Below are 18,377 nucleotides of genomic sequence, written 5' to 3' on the forward strand. Positions count from 1 at the left end.
CAAAATTCAAGGCCTCGATAGTTTAGAGTTCTTGGAACTGCTATATATATCCCAATGCGCTTCAATTGAAAGGCTTGACCTTCCAAAATTTGAGTGTTTGAAGATATTAAATGCTGAAGATTGCGAAAACTTAGTCGAAATTCAAGGCGTTGATAGGTTAAAATTCTTGGAAGGGCTATATATCTCTAGGTGTGCTTCAATTGAACGACTGGACCTTCCAAATTTCGAGAGTCTTGAGATATTTCATGCTCAAAATTGCAAAAACTTGGTCCAAATTGAAGGCCTTGATAGGTTAATGTTCTTAAAAGAGCTATATATCTCTCAATGTGCTTCAATTGAAAGGTTGGATCTTTCAAAATCTGAGTGTCTAAAGATATTAAATGTTGGATATTGCAAAAACTTAGTCAAAATTCAAGGTCTCAATAGGTTGGAGTTCTTGAAAGAGCTATATATCTTTGGTTGCGCTTCAATAAAAAAGCTGGACCTTTCAAAATCCAAGGATCTGAATATATTAGATGCTCAATATTGCAAAAACTTAGTTGAAATTCAAGATCTTGGTAGATTGGAGTTCTTAAAAGTGCTGAATATCTCTGGGTGTACTTCAATTGAAAGGCTGGACCTTCCGAAGTCCAAGGTCATGAAGAAATTATTTGTTGAAAATTGTGAAAACTTAGTTGAAATTCAAGGCCTCAATAGGTTGGAGTTATTGGAAGAGTTATATATCTCTCAGTGTGCTTCAATTCTAAGGGTGGACCTTCCAAAATCTGAGGGCATGAAGAAATTATTTGCTCAATATTGCAAAAAGTTAGCCAAAATTCAAGGCTTTGATGGGTTGGGGTTCTTGGAAGTGTTGAATATTTCTTGGTGCACTTCGATTGAAAGGCTAGATCTTCCAAAACTCAAAGGTTTGAAGAAATTATATGCTCAAAATTGCAAAAACTTAGTTGGAATTCAAGGCCTTGATAGGTTAGTGTTCTTGGAAGTGCTGAATATCTCTGGGTGCACTTCAATTAGAAGGCTGAACCTCCCAAAATCTGAGGGTTTGAAGATATTAGGTGCTAAAAATTGCAAAAACCTAGTTGAAATACAAGGTCTGGCTAGGTTGGAGTTCTTGAAAGTGCTGAATATCTCTAGGTGCACTTCAATTAAAAGGCTTGACCTTCCAAAATCAGAGGGTATGAAGATATTAGATGCTCAATATTGCAAAAGCTTAGTCGAAATTCAAGGCCTTAATAGGTTAGAGTTCTTGGAAGTGCTCAATATCTCTGGGTGCACTTCATTTGGAAGGTTACCAGATTTATGTTGCTTTGACACCTTGCAAAAGTTGGCAATCAACTGCAATGACAAGCTTTATGACATTCAGAACCTAGAGGGATTCACGTCTTGCGCGAGTTTATGGATTGAAGATTGCAAGACCTTAGCAAAATTCCCAAACTTGTCAAATTTTCCTAAGTTACAGAAATTGTTCCTGTCTAATTGTCATGAACTTCGGGAGATCGCGGGGCTTGAGGAGTCGACATCTCTAAAACATATTGCCATCTCAGGATGTTCCTCGATTGAGATCTTACCAGATTTGTCATCGTGTAACAACTTGATCAGTCTGGTTGTGCAAAATTGTGAAAAGTTGACTGAGCTTCGAGGGCTCCAGAATTTGGACCACTTAATGGAACTGGACATTTCTGGATGCATGTCACTTAAAAGAATACCAGAATTGTCTGGAACGCGACTTTATCGAAGTTACGAGAAAATGCCGTTTGCCTCAATCGTGGAACGATAGAACTTGGAGAAATTGACTGGGATGAGTCAGAATAGTTCAGATGATCCACATTTCCTAACAACGGTACATAAAGCAGGTAAGCTACCTTTTCTCTTTGAGATCTATCACCCAAGTTTCATTTTATTTCCCGTTAGAAGATTTATAACCTTTTCAATAGTGACAGTGTTATCATTTTCCTATGTGAATTCCAGGAATCCGCGGGAGATGTTCGGGGGAAGTTTATGTGTACTCTGGCAAAATGTTTCTGCTGGTCATGCCAGTAATGGAAATAGATCAATAGGCCTTCTAAGTGCATCATTTGCCATTAGTCTTCAGGTAAGATGCGACATCCTATGCAGAAAAATAAAGAGTCTCCACGTGTGATTGATTCCGGAATGCTGGAATTACAGAATAAAAACTGATGTATGTGGGCTTTTTAATAGAATGCTAATGGTAATTGTGTAGGTCAAGAATTGCTAAATGAAGTACCCTTCATGGAGATCCTTCTGATATTAGGTTTTCGTTTGCTCTGCACTCACCATGCATTTCATGACTGCATGTTTCTAAGGTATGCTTAAGATTGAATTTAAGGTGCAAAAGGAACATATTTAGTGGGCATCCCCTAGTGTGCAGACACTACTGACTTGGGACGAAGTTTGTCCAACTATTGTGTTCCGCACATATTATTTCACCAAATCGTTTGCATTAGTTGATTAAGGTAATTGTATCGGTTGAGAAACTACAAATGCAAGAGCAGACTCTTCTAGTGATGTGGTCGTGAATAAACAAGAAAACAATTCGGAAGCAAAACTATCGTGACTTATTTGAATCAGTTGAGAAAATTGCAATTTGAAGTTTGCTGACTATGAATCCATGTTCATTTGCTTTGAATCCAGGATATTCCTAAAAATCCAAGCCAAACAATAGTTTAGCCCAAAGAATACTTCTTAATGTCTGTAGAGTTAGTAATGCCATATGTCATTTGCCTGAACTGTTAAAGAGTCTAGCAAATAATCAAGATGGAAGACATGAATAATAATGTCTTTTGACACAATTGACTTCACTGTGAAATAATCCCTTACGTTGTGCATAAGCTCTCATTAGTGCATTTACTTGTTGAAAAGAAAACATGGAAAGCGTTTCCATCAATTTCCTAAAGAAACTTCACTTTGTCCTGCCATTTGAAAACTGTAAGGAAAGAATTATACTATATCCCACAAAAGCAAGCAACTTAAGTTGTATAACTATACTAACTTGATGAAAGCTTCTGGGGTGGATGCTTTTGGATTCCTATTAGTTGGGATTGGAAGAGTTCAAAAAGGAAATCAACATTGAGTTTGACAAACAAAGATCTGTAAACTTTGGGGTATTATTAGTAGATGCCTGTCAATATTGATTTCATTTGGTTCACTGACAGGATATGGTTATTATTGTGCTGATTGTGAAGTAAACGCTGAAATATCGAAAAGAGCTTCCGAAAGGCACTTCTAAAAGGAAACAAAGTCATCAGAGGATCAGAAGCTTAATTTCTTGGACTTTTCCTAATTGCTGACGATGAACCCTTCGAACTGTAAAGGATGTTTGCACTGTTATCCCACATTGCCCTGATTACGTTCAACAGAGGCATGGCAGAGCTAAAACTGTCAGTTAACTTACGAGGTTTCTGTACTGAAATTTGGACAATTGTATTTCAATTTGTTATCATAATTGGCACCTGCATGGTGGTCTTTTGGAGAGAGTTGTTTGTGATTCAGGTTTGGATCTTCATGCTAGAGTGGAAGTTATTCAAAGTCTGCCTGCTGAACTTTGTTGGGTTAATAAATAGCTTGGAGTTTCTTACTTTGGGAAGCTGCTGTCTTAAAATGGATGTATCCACCACGGTTGGAAGTCTCAGAATCAAAATTTTGTGACATTGAGATCTTATTGCAGAGGTTCTGTATCCAAATTTGAAAATATTTCTGGTGTGAAGAACAAGGTTGCTAGAATTGAGTGATGTGCTTTTGCAATTGCGCCTTATTTGGGATATTAAAGCTTGATTGATATTGCTTTAGCTTGTAACAAAGATCATCTCTCGTGAACATGCTACTTTGGAATCTAATTGATAATTTAGTTTCTCACGTCCCTTGTCATTAATTGGAGTAGTCTTCATGTGCTCACATTGCTTATCTTCCCAGTTGCACTCGAGTTTAAGTTGATGCACTTCCTGTTTTTAGACTTTTCTTCACCTGTCTAGATTCGACGGATGTCCCATGTATCTTTCTCTATTTTTCCTCCTCGAAATATTATTTGTTGAATTTCTCTTACAGCTCGGCATTATATCATAAATTAATAGGAGGAGGTCTAAAAAATCAATTCTCTCATTCAGTATCGGCTAATAATGTGCACCCCCCTTTCACTCATTTGGCCTTTCAGTGATAGAGAACCTTAGGTGGCACCAACGCCTCGGATTGTGCCCGGTAGGCCTAAAGAGATAAGGATAACAGAGGAAGGAGAATCTAAATATGGATTCAAAGAGTCAAGCCAAGGCACAGAAATCGCATGTCATTTGTGCTTCAAGCAAGGCCATGACTCAAGATATTGTCCATTGAATCAGAAGAAAAAAGGTGAGGTTCAATCATTCTGTGTTTCCAGTCTGTGTTTGTGTCATTATTTTCTTACTTTCATCTTTGTTAAGTGAACAGGATGAAGTAGTCAGACAAAGAGAAGCCAACCAACTTGTCGCAGAGATGCATCATAACAGCGCCACCGCTCAAAAGGTACTTTTAACCTTACTTTTAAGTAACTGTATGTAGTGGAATGATTATGAGTGCCATTTTAACTTGAGTATTGGTTGGTTCTTAATAGCCTTAATGGGAAGGCAGTTCAGTCACTTCTATTTCATAGCATGCATTTCTTTTGTCCAGCAGCAAAGGAAGACAGTATGAAAAAGAAGCAAGAGAAATGGAAACAAGTGGTGGAGCATCTGAAGGACGGCATTGGAACTGTTGGATCAACAAGATCTCCAAGAAAGGGGAAAAATCGACCAGAAGTAGCTCTGTAAAGAATTGGAAGTCTGATATGTTCTAATAATTTTTGTTGATGTGATAATCTTCATTTTAAAGAGACGGAATTTGTTTTCTGTATTTGCTGCAAGATGTGGCAATGATACTGTTGAGACCACAGGCATTCTGGGCTACAGTTTATTGTGCTTGGCAGTACGTTTGATATTTGAAGAGAAGTGCAGTTGGCCTTATTTCTGCCTGTCTGTTGGTGTTAAAGACTTGGCCGTGTCCACAATAACGAGCCAAGCTTGTTTAGATGCAGGGCATGAATTTTCTAGCCTAACAAATTCTACAAATTGTCATTCTAAAAACATCAGTCTACATCACCAAAGCAGTGAAGGAGTCTGACGATTTATTCTAAACAAACGAATTTTTATTGCAAAACACCGGCAATTTGTAGGCATCATCATTAGTAAAACTGGAGAACCTAATCCTCCAACCACTCAGCAGTTCCAGTAGTGGAACATTGCTCTCATCTAAGTAAAAACCCAAATGAATCGTTTTTTGCTTTTAATTCGACCAATATGCACAATTAAAAAGGTGAAGATGATGTTTTAAAGCTAAAGCTCTTACGTGGTAGACTTTCTCTTACATTGATCATTTTTGACCTTGTCAATTAGTTAGGCTTAACCACTGTTGTCCACCCTTCATACATGGGAATGAGTAAGTGAAGAGTTTGATTCTCCACCTTTTTAGAGTTTCATATGTGGAGTCCGAATCCTACGGTTTGCAAATAGGCGGGATAAAAGTTTGAGAATGAGTTGAAAGTTAAAATAAGAAAAAAAAAAATAGTTGGGCTTCATTTTTCGGTCGGAGGATTGCCATAAGAAAAAATAATATCATTGATTGCATATTTTCCAATTTGAAATGGAAAGATAAAACGAAAACTTTTAACCCATAACTCTAAAAAGCCACGTCACATGCACTATTTAAGTTTTGCCACGAATATAATGATATCATACTACCTCATTTTTCAAATTAGAAAAAAAATCAACCCACTACTCTAAGCGAAAAATGCAATCCATGCTCCTCATTCCATTATGCATCATAATAAAAAATATTTTAATGCAATAGGCGTTGGAATAAAAGATTTAGGTTAGCAATACTACGAGCATAAACACATTCATTTAAGATTGTAATGTATATTTTTTAAATAAGTAGCAAAATGTTCAATGGTACAATTATAACTAACAATGTAATGAGTAAAGTCTGAAATTAATTAAAACAATTAAAAAATCCTAAATATGCTTCGTCACTTTTTTCACTATTTAAATGCACTTCATTTTATATATTTTAATATAGATAATAGTAGTTTTTAGGTGAAAAGTGGTAGAGTGGTTATTATATTTGTGTTTTGTTCAACCTAAAGCTATAGTGAAGAGTTTGAGTTAGTCTCATCCTCCCTCGCTCTCTTGTTGATTCTATTTATATTTTCTTGTTTATTTTATTTTATTTTTCTTCTTTTTCGATCTAAATATGATAGTTCTTTTCTCTTGGTTCAATTCTAGATTTGAGAGTTTGAATTCTCACAATCTAATTTTAGATCTAGGAGCAATGTGTTTATTTAACCTGTTGTGGCTATATTTGTACGGGGTGGTGTAAAGGAAGCCAAACCTAGGCATACACTGTCAATTGACAATGCTATAGTTATTGGAAAAGAAATTTTCAGCGTGTGCTTATTATTGACAATGATATAAGATTCAGTGATTGGTCAACAATTATTTTGCTAGACTAATCCATTCTTATGGAACAAGTGTGTGCTTAACCTTGGTGCTCTGATAATTTTCCTTTTTCTTTTTTTGGATTTCACTTTGTCTTGTAATTATCTGGACTTTGCTTTACTTCGATTTGCTTTATTGTGAAGTTTACGTACTTCTCATGTATTTCCATAAATAAATAAAAAATGAAAACAAAAGCAACATCCGGAATGGCGAAACTGGTAACTACCAGCAAAGTTAACGGTAGAAGCACAAACACGGTGGTGCGTTGTTCTGCATTTTCCCTACTATTTACACTCAGTTTTTTTTTTTTATTTAATGAAAGTTGTAAAGTTTCGTGAGTTTTTATTTTTTTTTATTTTTACTTTGCCCCCATTAACTTGAATTAATTTTATAATAGGGTTAATATAATGCAAAATTCCAAACTGGTATATCTGTGACAAATTTACAAAAGATTAATTTTTTGTCTACAAAAAAACTTAAAATAGTACACGCGCGATATATTTGCCATTCATAAGCTTCTGTCAAATATTGCCATAAATTGCTAACATAGGTGACATGTGGACTTAATGCCGATCAATTAATAGGTTATATCACGAAAAAACCAAAATTAATATACTTACGACAATTTTGTCCCAAACCGATATGCCGCGACAAATTTATTAAAACTAATTTTTAGATTATCAAAAACTCCAAACTAGTGTATTCTTATAACACATTTACCCCACATTAGCTTCCATCAAAATTTATCATTAAATTTTTGCGAGAACGCTAAAATGTCTTCCTCTTCATTGAGTCCTTCATCGTTGTCTTTGTCTAAGGTCGTGGAAACTGCAAACATCATTTAGCGAGATCGCTTTGGTGATACTTTTAGTAACTCTAGTAGTACTTGACAAAATGACTTGACCAAGTAACAATATATGGCCTAATCACTTCCTCCCCATGACTGGCAATGGAGGTTGTCCCTGGGTCCTTGCAGCCTCGGATCCAGATTGAGATTTGGATTTTATTTCTATAACTTTTTAAAAACGTTCATCACAAGAGGCCTTTGGATTTCCAGCATTTGGGGAAACATTTTAAGAATTTTTAAAACTTAAGTTATCGATTGAAAATTATAATATTCAAGTAAACGTTTTTTTTAGAAATTTTGACACTTAAGCAGTCGAAAAAAAAGTTAATATCTATATACCTTGTCCGGTTAGGAGAAAAAAAGTTATAGTAATTGTTGATATTTGAAATTCTTTAGCTCGCTAAAAATTAGTATCCACGCCTTTTAGGAATTACAATCGTTTTCTTTCTCAAAATATCTTCAAATAATTACTTTGTGAATATTTCTATCAATGGAAAAATGCCTAAATTAAAGATTTTACTTTGTCTTCCACGTATTTTAATTCTAAAGTTTTAATCATTTCTATCTGATAAGTTATAAATAATCTTACAAAAGAAATTCCACGTTGAGATAGTTTTCACTTTCCACATATACATTGTACACAAGTCTGGCATATTGTACCAACAATCTATTTCTGATCATCAATTATTTAAATAATTTTTAGTAAGGGAATTTTACTATCAGTACTAGAGGCAGACTTATTACTGATTATAGATATTATGTACTAGTACGCTCTACTGTATTGACTAGAAAGAAAAAAGAAGAGGAAAAAAAGCTTTTTTTCTTAATGGAAAGAGAAATAATAGTTTTATTTATCAAGAAAGCTATGAGGAATAATACTTTCATTTACTCAATTTGATGATATAAGCTTGGTTATTTTTTCCTCTATTTTTGATAACATATAATCAAACTAAACACATATAGGCTTTGGTGCTCGAAGACACTGCATTCAAGACTCATTCTTCTCTCGCCAAAAATAAAAATGGAATTAACGTTCATAATTCCATCATAGTATTTCACATGGCATATTCTTTGTTCCTTCTCCATATCATAACCTATTTGTTTTTATACTACACAAGCAATCGCACCTCAAATAAGACTTATATTATCAAATCGAGTAAATAAAAGTATTATTGTTCGAAGCTTTTTGGTGAGTAAGACTACTATTTCTCTTTTCTTAAAAAAAAAAAATTCTCCTCTCCTTTTTTCTTTAATTAGTAGGGCAATGTAAGATTTACTATTTAATTAGTACGATGTAAATTTTCAAATTACTAAGCTTATAATATCACATAGAATAAATAAAAGTACGCATGTTTTTCTCTATTTTAAAATTTTTATAGTGACAACAGTGCATTATAAAAATTTGAAATTTACAGAAAACCCCAAAAGAACCGAGAGAATCGCTCTCATCTAACCGACGCTCCGTAATGACTCTTCTTCTTCCAGAACAAAGCCAATCCGATAGGCGTCCGCGGGGGCGGTGGGGGTGTGATGCGATTCACAGCCGAGAGAAGACCAGAGCAAGGAGACAGAGCATCAGTTTTGGAGTTGCAATATGTCCCTAGAAAGCTCTCACGGGTTTGTTTTAGATTTTGCAGACCTCCACCACCTCTCTGTTCGCCCCTGTTCCGCCAGAGGGTAGTCCGGAAAGCACAGATCTCGGTCGAGATTTCTTCCCCCCTCGGCCCGGACCGTCGGTGGAGACGCTCCCAGGACTTTTGAGTTCTACGTTCGATCGGTGTTCGTGACCATCTACTGCATCTCCAAGGTAATTATTGCATCTCTGCTCTGCTCTGGTGGGTCGAGTCCTAGTTATGTGACCGAGGTTTGAGGGGAAAAAACCATACTGTTTGAGGGTCTAACGGCAGTTTAAACACACTTTGATCCCATCGCTTTCCAGGAGTTTCTTCACGGTTAATTGACATCAGCATTCATGGTCCACCATTTCAGGATGTCGTAACCCTGCCTACAGCGGCTGTTCGTCATCGCCGAGCTGCTCTGGAATTTTCCTGCTTGTCCCTGCTTTTTGGAGTGCCATTGTTGAATGAAAAGTTCGACCAGTTGCTGCCAATGACTCCTTCGCAAATTCAAGCCTTCTAGAGCGCCTCGGTGATTGTTTTGTTCAAAGCCATCAGCCGTCGCTGCAGGTAATCACCTTTCGCTAGATCTAACTGAGTATCTTCTGGTTTAGATGTATGAAAATGAAAACAGAGGATGAGAATCTAGTTCTTCCTAGCTTTAAAATCATACACGTCAGAGCTTATATCCGTGATCTCAACTCTACCGTGATAGTTTCATGTTGAACGTGTCTTGATTTCCACCAACTTGTCATCGTGTTGTTCTCTGACTTGATGCTTAATAATTATTCATTTAAATGTCTGAACTGCGTTACTAATAGACGTAACCTCCGGTCTGACCATGATCACCTCATCTGTTTTATTCATCCACTGTGCTAGTTGCATAGGCTAGATGAATTCATTTGTTAGTTAATTCCAAGAATCTCGATTCTGATAAGCCTCCCATGTTTGCACGTGTTAAGCTCTCGATTCTCTAGAATAATTCGGTAATGTCAGTGTGGTAATTTGAGAAAGTTTGGTGGTTATTGCTGGAGAATTCATTAGGCATATACTGAAATTGAAATATTATATTATCGTGCGTGAGAGTCAATTAGATATCTCCCGCGTATGTGTTTGTGATGACATGTTAGATCACAAATTGTCTTTGCTGAATGTGTCTTCTGTATAAGTGTCGTTTGAGTGAATGTATTTTCAATATATGCAGATACACGCGTTCTCTCTCTCTCTCCATGTGTTCTGGGTGTATCTCTTTTCTTTGAGTGCACACGACACTTGCCTCCAAATTCATGGGTTTAAGGGTGCAGATATGAGTGAATTGCTCGAAGAATGGTGAGTGAGTTGAGCGAGAATGAGAGAAAAGATTAATGGAGGTTTGAAGAGATGGGAGCTTACTGAACTTGAGAGTGAAAAGCGTTCTGGGTAAAAAAGAATAATGAAGAGAGGATTAATTTGTTTAGGGATGAAGGGACTAAATAAAAAACACAAAGAAAGGCCAGAAGTTCCGTGCACATAAAGATATGAAATAATAATAAAGAAGTAGAGTTCCCAATTAATTGGTAAGGAATAATGAGCTTCGGTACTAGACTTAAATTGAATTTCATATAGTTGAGGATGTTGTCTTCTGTTATTTCACTCAACATGAGTTTCTCTTGTAGCTATTGTACACCACTAATTAACTTGCCTAAGGTGTTAATTGACTTACTTTGCAAGTCTTAGAAGACAAATCTAGTAATTTTTAAAGTCGATGGAAATGTCTAACCTAAGTTGATCGAGTAAAGCTGCCTTAGAAGAAGTATGCCCTTGGGTCCGCCGTGGTGGCCTCCATGAGGTCCCTTTTGATTGGTTATGGTCAATCCCCCAAGCAAAAGGGGGTCACGGAGGTCACTATGGCGCAAGCAAATACGTACTTATTTAGGTGCAGCTTCACTGGAGGATTGGAGTTTTCTGTCAACCTTGAACATTGCCATCGACTTTAAAATCACTATGTATGTCTTTTGATACTTGCAAATTAAGTTTAATTTGGCACCTTAGCTAAGTCAATCAATGATGTACAGCTGCAACAGAAACTTGTATTGAATGAAGTAACTGAAGATAGCAAACCAAAAATGAAAAAATATGACAAATGATACGAGTGAACATGATTCCCTGCAAAAAAATTTAAAAATCTCACCATAAAAAAAGAAGAGAAAAAGCAAACTTACATTGATCAATTTTATTCGAGCTTCTTGAAGCTCATTATTGCGATTATGCACCTTTACTATGATAGCTCGATTCAGCACTTCTACATCCTCAAGATTCCCTATTTTCCCCTCATATCCACTAGCAAAATAATTATTTTCAAAATTTCAGTATCATCCTCGTCTTTCATGTGCTTCATGACATTTAATGATCTTCTCAATTGTTCAATTTCCAATTTCAAGGTTTGTTTTTGCATCGATTGCTTTTCCAGTTGAATAATCTGATTGGAGAGTTATTCTTTTTGTCTCCGAAACACCAAAAGCTTCAAAAAGGAAGAATATAAAAAATATGTGTATTTACTTCAAGAGAGAAAAATATATGAAAAGAACATCTTCTATTATATTTAGCAAGTTTCAAGACTTTTTTAGTAGCTTTTTGTTGCTCCAAAGCAACTAATTTGTTGGGAGCTAATAATACAACCTAGAGGGGGTGAATAGGTTTTTAAAGAAAACTTGACAATTTTTCACAGAAATTAGCTAATGCTAAGTAAAGATAAGGTCAAGATGATGTTTCGAAGTTTGTGATCTGTGCTTGTGAGAGTAAGAGAGAGTAAAACAATAACACACAATGATATATAGTGGTTTGGCTTTATCTCCAAGTTTACGTTCACTCTTCAGACTAATAGCCACAAATCAGGCTGGATTGCATGTGTAAGCTACTCAGACAATTACAATAGGCAAACAGTAGTCTTATTATAAGATAAATCACATTATCAAGACCCAATTGCAATTCTTACCCTCTACATTTAATCTAGAACACAATTACTCAAATATCATGAATACAAAACTTAACGAAACACTTTGGGCAAGAGTGTATAGTTAGGAACAAAGCATAATGCAAATCTTTAGATAATGTTGTTCTCTTTCTCCTCCTTGGCTTCTTAGGTCTTTTCTCTTATATTCATCTCCAATTTGCCCATTAAGAGAAGATCAAACAAGCAAGGAACCACTCACCCTGCGGTGGACGCGCTAGTTCGCGCCCTGCCCTCTCATTCGGGAGGGAAGGGGTTCGAAACTCTGTGCTCCCATTGTGTGACTAAAGTGGAGTGTTGTGGGAGGTGGGCCCCCGCACTAGTGCTTTCCCTGGTTTACGCCACTGGCTGCCGGCTGTATGGTGGTTCTAGGATGAAAAAAAGAAGAAAAAAAAAGCAAGGAACCATTGGAGTCTATCCAAGAATAGAACTGCCCATATAGTTCTTTTTTTCTTGAACATTTGTAGTCTACTTAAGTATAGCATTTGCCACTGTCCCATCACTGTAGTCTCTGATAGACTTATTAGACGACTTGGATTCTCAAATTACTACTTTCAACTGGATTATGTTGTTGTGCAAATCTTAGCCACAATGGCTAATTTGCTAACCCAACAAACTTCATAAGATGTTCATGGTTGTTATAACACCAACGACTTGATATTTGTAGCTGCGATATGAACATCGTCATCAGTTGATCTTTAGATCCATTGGTAGTATTTACACAAAAAACTGTTTCCGGACCTGTTGCATACTTTCAAATACTAGATCACACTATCAATATTGTGTAATCCTTTCTAAATATATATATATATATATATATATATATATATGCATATGTCGTAGTAAACATTATATTAAGGATAGTTTGGATATCATCAAAATTACTTGTAGATTTTTCTCCAATAAATTTAAGCGAAATATTCTTTAAGGCATTATAACGTGTTCTAATGTAAAAAGGACGTTAGCCTTACTAGATTGATATACCCTAGAAAGCATGCATATATAATCTCACAATACTGAAAGTCATTTGTAGTGACAAATAGTCTATCAGTCGGTGTCGATTTGCGAGCAAAAATACATATTTGTGAATTCTTGGAGCATGCTTTTACAAAGAAGTGAAATAGGGCCAGGAACTTTGAGAAATAAATTTTCCTATATATGAGAACATTGGGCCTACTCGGCATAATTTCCAAAAACTTTAGAGAGTGCAACATTCAAAAGGCCGTCATATTTGTTGAGATTAACGATACAACCTAAATAGGGGTGAATATGTTGTATAATAATATTATTTTAGATTTTCACAAGTTATTTGAAACTGGACTTGGATATAAGCAGGGAAAGCTTGATGTTACCAGACGTAAATATGCAATATGCTTATATGCAATGCAGCATGCCCTTGTCAGAAAAATATTGAAAAAGGTGCAAAGAGATAAAAGATGTTGCAAATTAGATTTATCATGATTTGGCTTATATCAAGCTTATGTCTAGTCTCCTAAACTAATAGCTGCAGTAAGACTGGATTCCATTAGTAATCTTCAAAATAGACTATGGTGAAGTTTTGAGTAGTTCCACCCTCGAAACTTAGATGGTTCTCACTGCCAATCCACACTCACAGTTTACATACTTGTACACCTATCGGCTAACACTGTCCATAACATATACTGGATAAGAGCGACTTGTTCCTAGGAAATGATTGGAATGCCACATCCTCAATCGCACGAGATGGCGGTAAAGGAAAGGAAAGCAGCGGGGGAACTCCGTCACTTCGACAAAGGAAAAAACAACACCACGCTACTCCTCTTGTTATCGACAAGAATCGAGCCACGATGTCGCTCATGTTAATCAACCGGAAAGTCGGGCGATAAAACTGCCAAATGAGTAACAGTTCAAAAATTGTAAGATCAGACTAACATCTACAACGATACCATTAGATGCCGACTCTCTCTCTCTCCTTAAGAGAAACCTCTTCCAGCACCAAGAGGTGCATATTGGACCGGTGGTCAAAACGCTATGACCATGCAAGGAGTCCGTTCAAGATCCTATAACATTCAACTGCATCAGAAATAAAAAAAAGACATCAAACGCCTCAATGCCTCAACACGGCACGGACAAACCCAAAATCGATTCCTGTTCGGACTTAGAATCCCTCCTCTTTCAGACACACTCGAATCAAAAGCATCCCCTACCACCACCCAAAAGGCGAGAAATCTGACGCGAAGCACCACATTACCTTAACCTAAAGAGAGCTAAACTAGCTAGCAAACACTCGTCACTCGCACGCACGCACGCAAAGCAGCAGAGAACGCAAAACAAAAGCTGGGTTAACTAACGGTACAATGGGTCCGTTCGAGAGAGTTGGGATTTGGCTTTCCTGGTACGCTTGTTGAAAATGAAAGCAGGGAGAGAGAGAGAGAGAGAGAGAGAGAGAGAGAGAGAGAGAGAGAGAGAGTCGATGAAGACGTAAGGCAGGAGGTGGCGAGTTGGAAGGCGACCCCCTTCCATCGCGTCGGATTGGACGGTGCCGTATCATGGACTGATCAAGTTAATAAAAAGCCCTTGCATTGCAATATAAATAGATTCTTTGAATCAAGAAATGCTTTTTAGAAACGTAACATTAAACACATTAGGGATATATGCTTTTTGTGCAACTTGGTCTTTAAAGTATATGTTCTTTTTCTTAATATTTGAATTGGTCGTTTTGTTATAACAAAAAATGAAAATACTAAGGCGAGTTGACACATCGGCATGACGTTAGCATTGACCGGGCAATCTTGTGCTTACATGCGAGTTTCTTAGGCTGGATAAAATATCGACAAAATCTTGTTCTTTAAAAAAAAAAAAAATCAAAGCCAGAGAGAGAGAGGGAGGGAGAGAGGCCATTGTCCTAGACTCCTAGTTGGGTCGCGAGAAGCTAGCCAAGGTCTAATTTGGGCTGGGGCTGTGTAACCCTAATCATGGATCACCGAGGTCGCAAGACACCTGGTCGGTATCTGCTAAAGTCAGGCAACAGTGCGCCACTTCCCTCCCTTGTCCGTCCCTTCTTTTACCTTTCGAATTTCCCTTTCTTTTAATGTTTTTAATATTTACTATGTTTTTCAATATTCCTTATTTTTTATCTCTCTTTTTTAAACCATGTAGAACGTCAAGTAAGCACTTTAGTCCATAATTTACACTCGAACATATAAATTGAAATTCATTTTTACGTTATTATAAAATTAATGCAAGAACTCATATCTTAAATGCATCTTTAATTTGAATTTTCAGTGCAAAATTGTAGCTACTCCTAACGTTCTGTTTCTTTTTTGCTAATTCAAGTCTCGGTGAAAATTTCCTACTAATTAGGGGTAATCGATTTGAGGATAGGTAGGTTCTAGGTTTCGGAACTTTAAACCTATCTTATTAGAACTATTCTTAGTTTTTGAACCTAAGACCTACCGCGTTTATTTTGGAATCGATCCTAGAACTTACCTTGTTTGTCCATTATGATTCTAGGGCCTGCCTGGGAAGTGATTTTTTTTTTGTTTTTTTTGTTTTTGTTTTTGGCTTCACTATTTTTAAAAAAGCAAGACAAATAATTGTCACAAGAAAATAGTATGAGCAACAAAATGGATCAAAGTAAAATATCAATATAAAACAAGCAAAATATAAATTAATTGGAAATTAAGCTCATTTAAGAAAGATAAATCATCTTCTTCCAACTTCATAGAACATGTACTAACCGATTCTTGGATGGATGGGTTTAGCACCCAAAACCTAAAACCTAACCACATGCTATTGGTTAGGGGTGAGTAGCGGTCTAAGGTCGATCCTAAACCGACCTTGGATCAGCCAAACCTTGCTGGTCTTGGTCCGGTTCCCAAGGGGACTAGGTCGGTCCTTGGTCCTGAAATTCCAGAACCAACACTGTGCGGGTTGGTCCTCGGTCCTAAGAGTTTTATATTATATTATATTATTTATAATTCTTTTATATATTCAAACCTAAGTAAAATGTCTGTTATATTATATTATATTGAGATGTTCTATCAATAGCACTAATAGTAATTTCAATCTAAAACTTTTGTTGAGTATTAATTATGTGTCGTGTGTTTTGTTTTCAGGTGTTTAGAAGTTTAAGTGAATTAACAAGATGTGAAGTTATATATTCATGGTTTATATTAAGTATTTTGAACTTTTTATGGTTTAATTGTATTTTATTAATGAATTTCAGCTGCACTTTGCTTTTCAATTTGTGTCAAATGGTAGAAGTTTTTGAAGAGTAGAGTAGTACTGCAATTGCTACGATGATTTGCTAGTCAAGTGGTGTGAAGCTCATTTTTGGTTGAGTGGACTCTGCATGATCAAATGCAAGAAAACACATTTGCATATGGTGTTATGAATAGTAAAGATAGATGATTACAAGAACTTTCCATCTTGTCTCATATTTCGATAAGCGGTTAGCAAATACGAAATTTCTATTATTGTGTCATCTTAAATTTACTAAATATGTATTGGTATTTATAGTTTAGTTGCACAATGCCATATTGTAGATGGATGTGTAATTTGAATTTATAAGTTTGCTTTTTTAGGGAGTATAAAAAAATAAGACGAAAAAAATTATCGATCGGTCCTGGGTTGACCTTGGAACCGGACCGAACCCAATGGGTCGGTCCGATCCTTGGTCCCAGGCTCAATAGGGTCGATCCTCGGTCCTAAAAATTGAGAACCGACATTGTACGGGTTGGTCCTAGGGTTAAGGGGTGGCCCGGACCAACCCGGATCATGCTCACCTCTACTATTGGTTCAAAAAATTTAAAACTTAGAACTGAAGTTGTTTCCACTGGAACTAGAAATTGGACCTGTTTCTATGGCCCGTTTGATCTAATTTTCGAGTAGAGTCGGACTGGTTGCACTACCCTACTACCCAATGCTTTGGCTTTGGAAGTTTAACATGGCTTAAACCACCATCGTAATATAGCAAATTATTGCCCAACTATCAATATAGGGTGTGTTATTGGGGAAGTATACATAAAAGACAGTTTTCTTCTATTCTATAAGTATGTTCTATTTTATTAATATTAGATTAGTATTAGTTAGTGATTCTGGTGGCTCAGTAAGTCATCGATTTCATGATTCACTTTTAGCAGTAGTCTTAACATAGAAAAATAAATTTATAATAATTAATATATACGTTTTCTTTGGGGCAAGGGCGTCCAAGCCCAAACAATTCAACGTGACAAGAGTTTTTTTTTTCTTTTTTGGTAAAGGTAAGAAAACGCGACAAGAGTTCGTTAGCCTTATTCGAGTGAAATTTTTTTTCATGAATTAGTTTTTCTGACTTTTACACATTTGGTTTGCTGAAAATAATTAGTAAACAGAAAATTTATTTATAATTGAAGAATATATGTATTCTTAAAGTAGGAAAACAAATTCCCTAACCTGAAAAGAAAGAAAAAAGTTTCAAGATATTTTTTGTAAGATATTGTCCTTTTATCTTGAAACTTTTTTTTTTTTTTTGGAAACAAACGTACCCACAGATTCAGAATTCTAACTTATCATAAAGGTTTCCCATGATGCTCGTGGTCAAACTATCGCTAGCTATTTTATTGAGCTTATAGAAAAAAAACTAATTTATATGAGGGGTGTGGAATTGCAGCAGCATTTTCCAAAAGTAGATTCACACCGAAGGTGCTTAAATCTCATCAAATGTGAGCTCAGTTGATACCGTCCATCTTTATCCCTACTAAGGTTGCATGAAGAAGCTTCATGTTAACTGTGACCAATCTTTAATAAGTTTACCAAAAGTAAAAAAAGAAGGACCGACCTTCAATATGTTGGCCTGAGTTAAATGGGCCATCTTCCATGGGGTCACGAGCGCGATTCACGTTATGAATAAATCTCCAAACAGCTCGTGCTATGTTGTTTAGGCACGACATCTGTTTTTGCGGAGAAACTTTCTAATTAACAGCATGCCTATATGGAGACAATAACAAGCTTGCTATTCTTGAACATTTGCAATCCCCAAAGTTTGTGCAATTGATTAGGAATTGGGGGAATTTCCGATTAAGAAACCACAGGTCAGCCATCTGAACTCCACCAACCATGCCCAAATGCTAGATTAAGCTATATGCATTGGCCAAATAGATGGACTTAATATATGCATAAAGCTTGCAAAATATTTCATGAGCTTTAAGGTAGTCAAGTGACCAACGCTCGTGACCTCAATTGTCAGAAGAAGAGAGAACCTTCGGATCACAAATGATGTATAGTACTTAGTGGCTCACTTCAAATACTTTGTAATAGGCGCATGAATGATCTCAATAAAGTCCAATTTATTGCTACTTCTAGGCCAACAATACCTACCCCTTAGCTCGTTATGAAAAAATAGGATTTCACATCATAAAATTTTTATATGCAGAAATTACTATTTA

General features: G+C 36.2%; 2 long non-coding RNA genes across 4 annotated transcripts; both read left to right on the forward strand.

Annotated features, from left to right (window-relative positions):
• Window positions 1-1,296: 1,296 nt before the first annotated feature.
• Window positions 1,297-4,992, forward strand: LOC104439290. Of its 3 annotated transcripts, none has more exons than XR_005549474.1 (6): window positions 1,297-1,853; window positions 1,969-2,092; window positions 3,174-3,415; window positions 4,169-4,359; window positions 4,438-4,512; window positions 4,660-4,992. It is a non-coding gene; the product is annotated as an uncharacterized LOC104439290 (long non-coding RNA). The 3 variants fall into 3 exon arrangements; XR_005549473.1 differs by having other exon boundaries at window positions 4,663-4,992; XR_005549475.1 differs by lacking the exon at window positions 3,174-3,415 and having other exon boundaries at window positions 4,663-4,992.
• A 4,451-nt stretch (window positions 4,993-9,443) lies between these two features.
• LOC120291152 lies at window positions 9,444-12,630 on the forward strand. The gene is made up of 2 exons (XR_005549002.1): window positions 9,444-9,551; window positions 12,104-12,630. It is a non-coding gene; the product is annotated as an uncharacterized LOC120291152 (long non-coding RNA).
• The last annotated feature ends 5,747 nt before the right edge of the window (window positions 12,631-18,377 follow it).

This window comes from Eucalyptus grandis, chromosome 3 (assembly GCF_016545825.1).
Source record: "Eucalyptus grandis isolate ANBG69807.140 chromosome 3, ASM1654582v1, whole genome shotgun sequence".
Classification (NCBI taxonomy): domain Eukaryota; kingdom Viridiplantae; phylum Streptophyta; class Magnoliopsida; order Myrtales; family Myrtaceae; genus Eucalyptus; species Eucalyptus grandis.